We start from the raw sequence: 11,003 nt of genomic DNA, 5'->3' as shown, positions 1-11,003 counted from the left end.
CTCAAATTCCTTTTTCATTGAGTTTCTGATTTCTTGGAACATTTTTTCTCTATTTTCTGTAAAGATAAGGTCATCTACATACAGGTTCACAATAAGAACATCTGATGCTCCTTCTTTCTTTGTAAATAACGTGTGATCATTCATGCTTCTTTCAAAACCTTCGTTGAGGAAATATGATTCTATTTTGCTTTACCATGCTCTAGGTGTCTGTCTCAACCCATAGAGAGCTTTCTTTAGTTTATACACCTTGTCTTCTTCACCGATTATCGCATATCCCTTTGGTTGTTCCACATACACATCTTCTGCCAACTATCCGTGTAGCAATGCACTTTTGACATCTAGTTGATAAATTTTCCAACCTCGACTGGCTGCAATGGATAAAGTCAATCGAATGGTATCCCATCTTGTCATAGGTGCAAATACTTCAGTGTAATCAATTCCAGCTTCTTGAGCATACCCTTTTGCTACAAGACGAGCCTTATATTTGTCTACTTCTCCTTTTCCGTTTATCTTGGTCTTAAATACCCACTTCACACCAATTTTCTTTGCTCCTGTCGGTAAGGTTGTTAGTTCCCATGTTCCATTTTTGTTGATCGTTGCAATCTCATTCTCCATTGCATCCCTCCATATCTGACTTTTGATTGCTTCCTCAAAGGTGGTGGGATCAATTGAATCATATGATCTGAACATGGCAAGTTACTGCATCTCTTGAGTGAGTTGTTCCACTTCCTGTGTCATTCCTTCTTCGTCTTCTTCTAACAATCCAACTACAGATTCATAGTCCTTCATCCATACTGGTGGTTGTCTTCTCCTTTCTGGGAGTTTGGTTCTTTCATCTTCTATACTTTCTTTTGCATTCTCATTATCTTTTTGATTCGTCACTGCTAAATCTTTATTTCCCTGATTTTCTTCCTCTTCTTCACACTTTATTTCAAGAGAATGAGTTCCTTCTGACTTCTTCCAGTCCCACTTTTCCATTTCATCAAAAACTACATCTCGACTAATAATAATCCTCTTTGTTTCTGAATCATACATTCAGAAAGCTTTAGACTCTTCACTAACTCCCATATATACACACTTGATGCTTTTCTCATCCAGCTTCTTCCTTGTAACATCAGGAACGTGAACATATCCTATGCATCCAAACACCTTGAGATGTGTGACTGGAGGTTTTCTCTCTTTCTAAACTTCTTCAGGTGTCATATTTGGTAGGACTGAGGTTGGGCATCTATTCAAAATATGAGTGGTCAAGTTTGCTGCTTTAGGCCAATATTTCTTTGGAACATCTCGTGTTGTGAGCATGCATCTCACCATGTTCATCAAGGTTTGGTTTGTTCTTTCTGCCACTCCATTCTGTTGTGGTGAGTAAGGTGCAATGAGTTGTCTTGTGATTCCATTATTGCTACAATAGTCATTGAATTCTGATGAGTTGAACTCTCCCCCTTTATCAGTGTGCAAACATGTTATGTTGTATCCTGTTGCTTTTTCAATCAATGATTTAAACCTTTTGAATGTATCAAAGGCTTTATACTTCGCATGTAAGAAATAATACCATATTTTTCGACTATAATCATCTATGAGGTAAGGATATACCTTTTATGACTGTGAGATTCAGGAGTAATTGGACCACATATATCTGAATGAATGAGTTGCAGAGGTCTGGAAGCTCTCCAAGTGCTTTTCTGTGGAAAGGAAAGTCGTTGTTGTTTTCCAATCATGTATATGGTGCACAATTTGGATTGATTCTTCAATATTGGCAGACCTTGAACCATCTTCCTATATGTAAGAGTCCGTAGTCCTTTCATGTTCAGGTGACCAAACCTCTAATTCCACAAGCTTGTAATATTTTTAGAAGTTACATTTAAACATTTTGCCTTTGATATATTAGTATCAACAACAACAATAGATGTCATAAGCACAAACATACAATTTGCAGATATCATAGTTCGTATAATCAGACCTTTAGTAGCATGATAAATGCTACAACATCCATTCTTAATTAGTATAGACAAATTTCGTTCTTGAAGCTGACCAATGCTAAGAAAATTTGTTTTGAGATCAGGAATGTAAAATACATCTGTCATGGTCACAATTCGTCCTTCTAATTTCATTCGAACATTGCCTTTTTCCCATGACATTCAATTTTAAGTCATTTCCTAGTTTAACAATATGTCTAAATGATTGATCAAGTTCAATGAACCATTTCTTGTCTCCATGTGACACTAGGGCACTGACGAGGGTGGGGAGTAATCACCGATGCAAGAGGCACGAAGTGCAAGGGACACTGACAAGGAGCGGCTCCTAGCAGGCTTCTAGTGGAAGGGACACATGGATTAATCGAACATACACCAAAATGAGAGAGATCTAGAGACTGTATAGGTTTGAGACTATACAGTTGAAGGATAGCTTAAAGGGATTGATTTGGCTACTTATATCAACAAAATGCATTTGCTTTTCAGTAGCCTCACCCATAAGAACTCCATGGTTAAGCATGCTTAGCCTGAAGTAATTTGGGGATGGGTGACCTTCTCGGAAAGTGTGCAAGTGAGGACAAAGCACATTGGAAAGTCTCGTGGTGATGTGTGGGACAGTCAATATTCCCTGTAAGTTGTCGGGGCGTTACAAGTGGTATCGAGTCTAGCCTCTCCCAGTACGGTGTGGTTCGAGGACGAACCAAGCGGAAGTTGATGGGCATGTGACACCCGGGCACTGACGAGGGCGGGGAGTTCGATTGAGCATACAATATAATTGTATTTGTCAGATAATGTACGCAAAGTCAGATAATGTACGCAAAGTAGATAATGTACGCAAAATCTTTTCAATGTATTTGTCAGATAATGTACGCAACTTTAAGTGATTTGATACATATATTAGCAAAACACGAGAGAAAAGAGGTGAGCAAAAACATGTAGTTGACACAATTTTTCTGTTCTATTTGCTACTTTACCAAGAACTAATCCTAATTCAACTTCCTCTTTTCACTCCTCAATTCCTGGTTTTTTGTTTGTGATTTTTGACATTATTGTCTGATTATGACTTCTCGGTGATAACACCAGTGGTTAGATCATTATAGCAAATTTCTTCATTTTGTTTGTACTATACTCTGTTTAATTCTTTCTTATTTTTTAAGATCTCATGTATCTAATTTATTTTGTAAACATTAATCGATAGAAAGATGTAGGAGAGACAAGAAAAACATATCGCTATAGTGCTAAGAAACTATACACCAAATTTACAGGAGGAACCAACATTGTAATAGAGAAATAGAACATCAAACAAAATCAAACATGATTTGCAAATATGTAGTAATTAAACTCCATTAAGGGAGTAAAGAATCGAGTAAAAACCTTTGTCGATGAACAGTAAGGATGATTCAAACTTTTTTCTTCCTCCGGCTTCCAAAACTTTTCTTCCTTCTTCTTTTTCAACTTTTGTCCCCTTCTTGCTCTCTCTTTTCCCTTTCGTTCTCTCTTTTTCCCCTCTTCCAATAACTAAAAACAAAGTTTATATAATACTTCCTCCAATGTTCTCACTTTCTCATTCCTTGTTACAGACTCTAAAATGATTACTATGCCTAACAAACTAGTACACGTGTGCTTTTCCGAATTGTTGATAACCTTTTGGCAAGTATACCAAATTGTTTCAAGTAATATAGTGAAATAAGTTTAGAGTATCGTTCTCCCAAGGAAATTGAGTTATGTTATCTAACAGTAATTATTTATCAAAATCAATTTAATAATGATGGAAATTTGATTCAAGTATCTAGAAGTAATGAATTGAACAACATATTAAAATGGCTTAATACCAATTTTGGTCCCAATTTTTATCAACTTTATTCGATATGGTCATAATTGTTTTTTCGGTTCAATGTTGTCCAAAGAATGTAATTTATGTTCAATTTAGTCCTTTTTGCAGAATACATTTAAATCGTTAATGGCGTATTGTCCAGATGTGTAATAAGTGAATGTCATGTCATTTAATTGCTGACCTGCCTTAACTGAAACATGACACAGCCAATGAGGGACTGCCACGTGACAGCCCCTTTCCCAGCCAAAAAATTAGGGATTTTTAATGCAAGGGGGAAATGCTTCCTTATGCCTGCGTCACCAGAGGAAAACTGAAGCTTGTGATGGTCCAATTGACCATAGTGGGTCTGTCAGAGTTTCGCAGAAACGAGAACAAACTCCTTTCTCGCGACGTGGTGAGAGTTGTAGCAACAGCGCCTCCGCGAAGGTTCAATCTCCGACGTAGTCGCGATGCGAGAAGCCCACCTTTCTCAAGAAGTTTCGCGACAATAGGACTCGTGATTAAGAGTTTCAATTTGGGGGTTTTTGTTGTGTTATCTGGTTTTTGTAAATTGGAATATATGATTTTTGTTTGAAAGTTGATTTGGGGAATTCTTGGTTCTTCTCTGTTTTGCAAGTGGTTAGGGATTCTTTTCTTCCCTGCAAGTATGAGTTTTGGGTTTTGCGAAGTGGGGGATGAGGGTTCAGATTGGGAAGGTTAAGGTTTCTGAACTTGGAATTTTCTTTTAGAGTATGTATCTGATTTGTTCTTTGGAAGGATGTTGGTTCTGGTGATCATGATTAGGGGTGATCCTTTCTTGATATTTTCTATGAATTTGTTTTTTCGTTTTGGATTCATTTGATTTGCGATAATGGGTTCTGTGGTGTTGTTGGATGCACGGGTGGCGCCAATGAAGGTGTTAAGGTGGCCATGGGTGGTGTTTTTGGGTGGTTTCTGAACGGAGAAGATGATGGAGGTGCGAAGAAGATGGTTGGTCATGACCGTGGCTACGACAGTTAGGGTTAGGTGGTGGCTAAGGTTTCTGTGTAGGGGAAATTGGGGTTTCTGGAGGTGGGAGATTATGACGACGTGTTGATAAGTGTGAAAAAGAGTTATTTTTATACTTATAAATGAGCTCAATCTTGTAATTATTTATGTTGTTCCTCATTGAAAAGTTGTAATAGGTAGTAGATTGTTATGTAAAATATTGTAAAGGAAATGGTATATTATTTAGACTCTGTTAGCCAATTTTTGCAAAGCAAAAGCCAAAATTCGCATTGCTAAAAGAAGGAAATTCGCATAGCGCACCAGTACATGTGCGATGAACGAATAACATCAGTTAAAGTGCAGCAGTTAAAAAAATTCGCATAGCGCACCGGTACATGTGCGTTGAGCGAATTAATGAAGTTAAGTGGTTTTAAAAGACGTGACAGAAAGATAGAAACATTCTGCTGACAGAAGTTCCAGACAAAATAAAGAAACGAGAACATCTCAGGAACTTCCGGAGACTACTTCAAGGCATCAAGACACTATTTTTGCAAGGGATTGTTTCAAATGTGTACGTTTATATGACTAGGAGTAGTTTTTCTTTCGTTGGAATTGGATGTAATGAACTCACTGTGATGTAATTTTCATGTTCAATATATCGTTGTTCGTTCATATGCTCTTTCTTGAATTTACTATCATTGTATGGAAATATAATGTTATTTGAATGTCTTTGATTATCGAAAAGTAATTTTGAATATGAACATAGATAGAGCACCTAAGTGATTTGGGATCTAGGGATAGACTCAATAACTTGGTCATTTTTAGCATCGGACTTAATGCAAATTGTATGTTAAATGGACTAAGGGATTAACATTTTGATATATAAATTTAGAACTAGTTGCTAAGGGATTAGGACTAGTATGCCTTGATGTGAATGTTTGAATGAAATAATGATATATTGTATAGAGTTTTATCTTCATATGATTCATGAAACCCAATTCCAACAAAGTTTCTTTTAAATATAATTCCTTGCACACCAACTGTTTGATAAAAATACCAAAAAGAGTTTCTTGTGTTTTTTTTACACTTTGATGTCTAATTGAGTTATAAAAGGAAGAATTGTCATGTGTTGTGCAAGTCCCTTGGGAGAACGATACTTTGAACTTACTCTATATTAAATGGAACGATTTGATATACTTGCCAAAAAGTTATCACGTGTCAAAGGTGATGTGTCATTTATTGCACAGTTGGATAGTGCGCCTTTAACGATTTAAACGACGTCTGCATAAAGGAATAAATTGAACATAAATTACATTCTTTAGGACAACATTGAACAGAAAAAAAAGGATCATTTCGAATAAAGCTGACAAAAATTGGGACCAAAATTGGTATTAAGCCTATTAAAATTTGAATGTAAAAATTGCAATGTAAAAATTGCGAGTAAGCTTTGTTGGAATTGAGTTCATGACTAACATTACAGTAACTTATTGATCAATAAAATCTGCGCTCAAACATTAACATCATTGTATCTTAGTTTAATCCCTTAAAATAAGTTCTAAAGATATATGTTCAATTATTAATTCCTTAAGTAATTAAACATAACCCTTGCATGAAAATCTGATGTTTATAAATGACTAGAAGAATTGAAACTATTCCTAGCATTGTTCCTTTTGGTTGCTTTTCTTACGTTCATAATCAAATTTACTTCCCAATACAATTTGAATATATAAAATACACCATACTTCCATATAATGACAAGTAAAACAAGAAAAGCATACGAACACAGAAATATATTGAACAAGAATACTACATTAAATGTCAGTCATTACATTCAATTCCAACGAAATAAATATTTAGCTACTCCTAGTCATCTAGAACGTACACAGTTCTGTAATTCCTTGCATACAATGTTGTCTGGATGCCTTGAAGTAATCTCATGAGCATCTCCTGGTCTCTCTTGGTATTTTTCGTGCTTGAATGTCAGATGATAGTTTCTGTCTTTCTGTCACGTCTTTTAAGCTAACATCATTTAATTAATTTTCTCAGCGCACATGTGTGTATGTGCTGTGCGAATTTCTTAATTGCTCCTCTTCAACTGATGACATTCGCTCAGCGCATAGTACGGATGCATTGTGCGAATGACTTCCTTCTGGCACTGTAACACCCTAATATTTTAAAGGGTATTACTGATAGTTAGAGACTAAATTAATTTGATATCTCATATAAACAATCAAACTTTATTTCAATTACTCCAAAGTACAATACCAAACTTACAAACTTTAAACAATATAGTCTTCACCATTGAAATTTCAACTTATAAGTTTTACACAACATAATCTTCCCAATACAAATTTATTTTTTTTACAAAAATCCCTAAAAGTTTTCCCCACATCTCTCTCATATCTAAGCTTTTTCAACCGCATCTGCAACATTATCTAATCACATATAACATGAGTTATATGATCATAGTACAAACAAATAAGGGTAAGCCAATCATATCATAAAATCATTAAACTTGTAATAAAAATATTATAATCATGTGTTTCTGCAATTGATAAAATATCATTATTCCGATGTCATTAATTCATCATTATCAAAATCATCTTCCTCATTTTCATAAACCTTACAAGTGTACCATGCTTACTCACGAAGCCTTATGGTCAGACCGCTCTCTGCCTGCTTCCTTAAGCCTCACCTGTATACTATGTCTTACTTTCTGAAGCCTTATGGTCAGACCTCTCTCTGTCTGCTTCTATAAATCTTTGAATCATATATTTATGTCAAAGCCTTATGGTCAGACCACTTTCTGCCTGCTTTCATAAACCTCAAGTGTTACTTTGCTCATATCAAGCTCTCATGGTATAAATCGCACATACTACTCCTCGTAGTAAACATCATTTCATAAGCAATGATTTCTTATATCCACTCCAATATTTCATCAAATCAACATTTCATACCATCTTATCCACTCCAACATTTCATCAAATCAACAATTCATAACCTCTTATCCGCATAACTCAATCATGTTCATTCTTTAATCATAATTTGACAATAACCTATTTTGATGTCAATAAATTAAACATATTGCCAGATATCATACTTCATATTATAAACTCATTTTGACCATAACGAGTATAAATCAACATATTTTCACCAATCAAAGATTCATAGATCAGTCAAAACATTTCAACATATCTTAGCAACTCATATTAAAGTCTGAGCTCAATGTAACAATAAATAAAATATATATGAGGTTTTTACCATGATAACTTTATGCATCTACAGTCAACTTGTTTTATTTTATTTTCATCCTATTAGAGATCTTTCTTTACCCCAATTGGTCACCGGAGAGGACCCAGATGTCTGAACGCATCAAACTCACCTTCGACGCCAGCACATATGACTAGTCACAACTGACTGGACCAGGCCAGGGCTGCTCTATGATCAGGGATGTGCCAACTCAGGTTTTTAAGGTTCCTCTATCCTACCAACAAAGGGAGGCCCTCAATAATTAACAATTTATTTATTTATCTACCTTGTTCTCTTATGCTCTAAATCTAATATGACAAATTTTAATATTTTTACTTCCTCTCACAACAACCTCAAACAGTATTTGTATATCTATTTAATAACCATATACAAACTATTACAGAACCCTTACTCCAGACCTTCCAACAAGATCAATTTCAGCCAACAAGCTCATTCAAAACAGATTAAATTCATCACATCACAACATGTACAATTTAACAGTTTCAGTTATAACACTCAATATAATAAAAGTCATAAAACAGTTTCGCAAGAGAACACCAGTTCAACATTCGTATATTTATAAATTCATACAAAAATAATTAGTTGCTCTTACCATCAAAATAACATTAATATAAAAATTCAGGGGAAACAAGAAGTTGAATCTGGCAGAGCCGGTTAGACAACTTCTCATCCTTCCAGAAAGATGCAATAAAAAGAATAGATAAAACAATAAAATTTCTGGGGAAACAAGAAGTTGAATCTGGCAGAGCCGGTTAGACAACTTCACATCCTTCCAAAAATACAATATAAATAAGAAATAACAGGTATGGGGAAACAAGAATTTGAATCTGGCAGAGCCGGTTAGACAACTTCTCATCCTTCCATAAATACAATATAAAGATATAAGAAACAACAAAAGCTTTGGGGAAACAAGAAGTTGAATCTGGCAGAGCCGGTTAGACAACTTCTCGTCCTTCCAAAAATACAATATAAAGATATAAGAAACAATCAAAGCTTTGGGGAAACAAGAAGTTGAATCTGGCAGAGCCGGTTAGACAACTTCTCGTCCTTCCAAAAAAATACAAAAGAAACAAATAGATATTCTCATTCAAAATTCAAGACCATACAACAACAAAATACTACATATTCAAGATTTAGGATTAGAGACAAGTAAAGTATAAGAGTGGCTTCCCTTACCTCTATTCCAGACTTAGTTTCCTCTTCTCAAACCGTTCTCCGGAAACTTCCAGAATTTCCCCTCTTCAACTAGAATTTACTCCAACTCTCTTCTCTCACAATTTCTCTAGAATTTTGGTGTAAATTTCCAGCCTCCCCCCCTTGGCTATTTATAGTAAAAAACTTTACTATTCATTTTTACTATTCATTTTACTATTACAAAAATAATTTTTTATTTGCAAATTGGTGAATTCTGATCTCAAAGCTACGTGTAACACTTATCCTTTCCAAAAATAATTTTTTTTACTATTCACTTTTACTATTCACTTTTTACTCTTCATAATTTACTATTCACAATTTACTATTCACTAATTATTTTTTTTTTGTATCTAACAAATATTTTCAAGGATCTTACAATCTCCCCAACAACATTTATTTTCGTCCTCGAAAATTATTTATTTAAACAAAGACTATTTAACAAAAGATTACTTACAAAAGAGATATGGATTTTCGAAAACCATTGCTCTGATACCCAATAGTGTAATACCCCAATTTAGGCGTTACAATTTATTTTTCCACAAAAATACATATACAACTTTTCTTTACAAATTTTCAACACCAACAAATTATTAAGTGATTTATTACAACACAATTCTTCTAAATTAAAATTTCACACAGTTCATAAACTTCTGAAATTTAAAATTCCACTTATCAAAGTGTTACAACTTCACCTCATCTGACTTACTTACCAAAGTAGTACAAACCAAGTTATTCTCTCTACTTATCAAAGTAGCACCGCAAGACATTATTGTCTACTTACCAAAGCAGTACGGTATAATTAATTTGCCTACTTACCAAAGTAGCATGAAACAAGATATTCTGCCTACTTACCAAAGTGGCGCAACAAGACAATACTGTCTACTTACAAAGTAGCACAGTATAGTTAATCTGCCTACTTATCAAAGTAGCCCGATTTATATCATTCTCTTTATCTCTTCCTTCATCATCTCATCCTGCCTACTTATCAAAGTAGCATAAATTAACCAAATTACCTTTTTCAACATATTATTTATCGACAATCTGAACCAATCAAACTAATCAACAACATGTTTAGATTATATGGTAAGATTTTCAGTCCAATCCAACGGTTAATGAGGCAGAAATCATCAATTTTGTATAAATGATCCAAAAACATAAATTGAGCAATATTGAGATCCTTGAGAAGATACGAAATTAATATCTCTAATTCTGTAACTCTGATCTAAAATCTGAACGGTCAAAGTATGAAACTATCTTTTAGAAATAACATATTAAAATTTTAGGGTAATCCAACGGCTAACTAAGTAGATATGGAGGTTTTACCGAGGTAACTCAGAGACAGAAATTTAAGTGGTTCTCGGTTAAACTCAAAATGCGGAATGAATTCCTCTAAGCACAGACATCTAATTCCAAATCTGAACGGTCAAGATCACTTAATATGTCTTATGAACTACATACTAAAGTTTGGGCTCAATCTAACGGTAGATGAAATATATATGAAATTTTTACCATGATAACTTAAGAACAGAATTACAGTATTCATCCGATTGTTTCAAACTTTCGAAATTTCTTTCTCTAAGCATTGACCTTCAATTACAATTCCTATCGGTCAAATTGTAGTAATATGCCCTAAGAATCATATATCAAATTTTGAGGTTGATCTAACGGTTAAATAGGTCAGAATCTATATTTTACCGAGACAACTCAGTAACAGAACTGCAGGGGTAACTAATTTACTCAAACATGCAGGATTTATTTCTCCAACT

This window comes from Vigna angularis, chromosome 7 (assembly GCF_016808095.1).
Source record: "Vigna angularis cultivar LongXiaoDou No.4 chromosome 7, ASM1680809v1, whole genome shotgun sequence".
In the NCBI taxonomy this organism is placed as follows: Eukaryota; Viridiplantae; Streptophyta; class Magnoliopsida; order Fabales; family Fabaceae; genus Vigna; species Vigna angularis.
The sequence above is the reverse complement of the archived record's forward strand: the minus strand, read 5'-3'. Positions refer to the sequence as shown.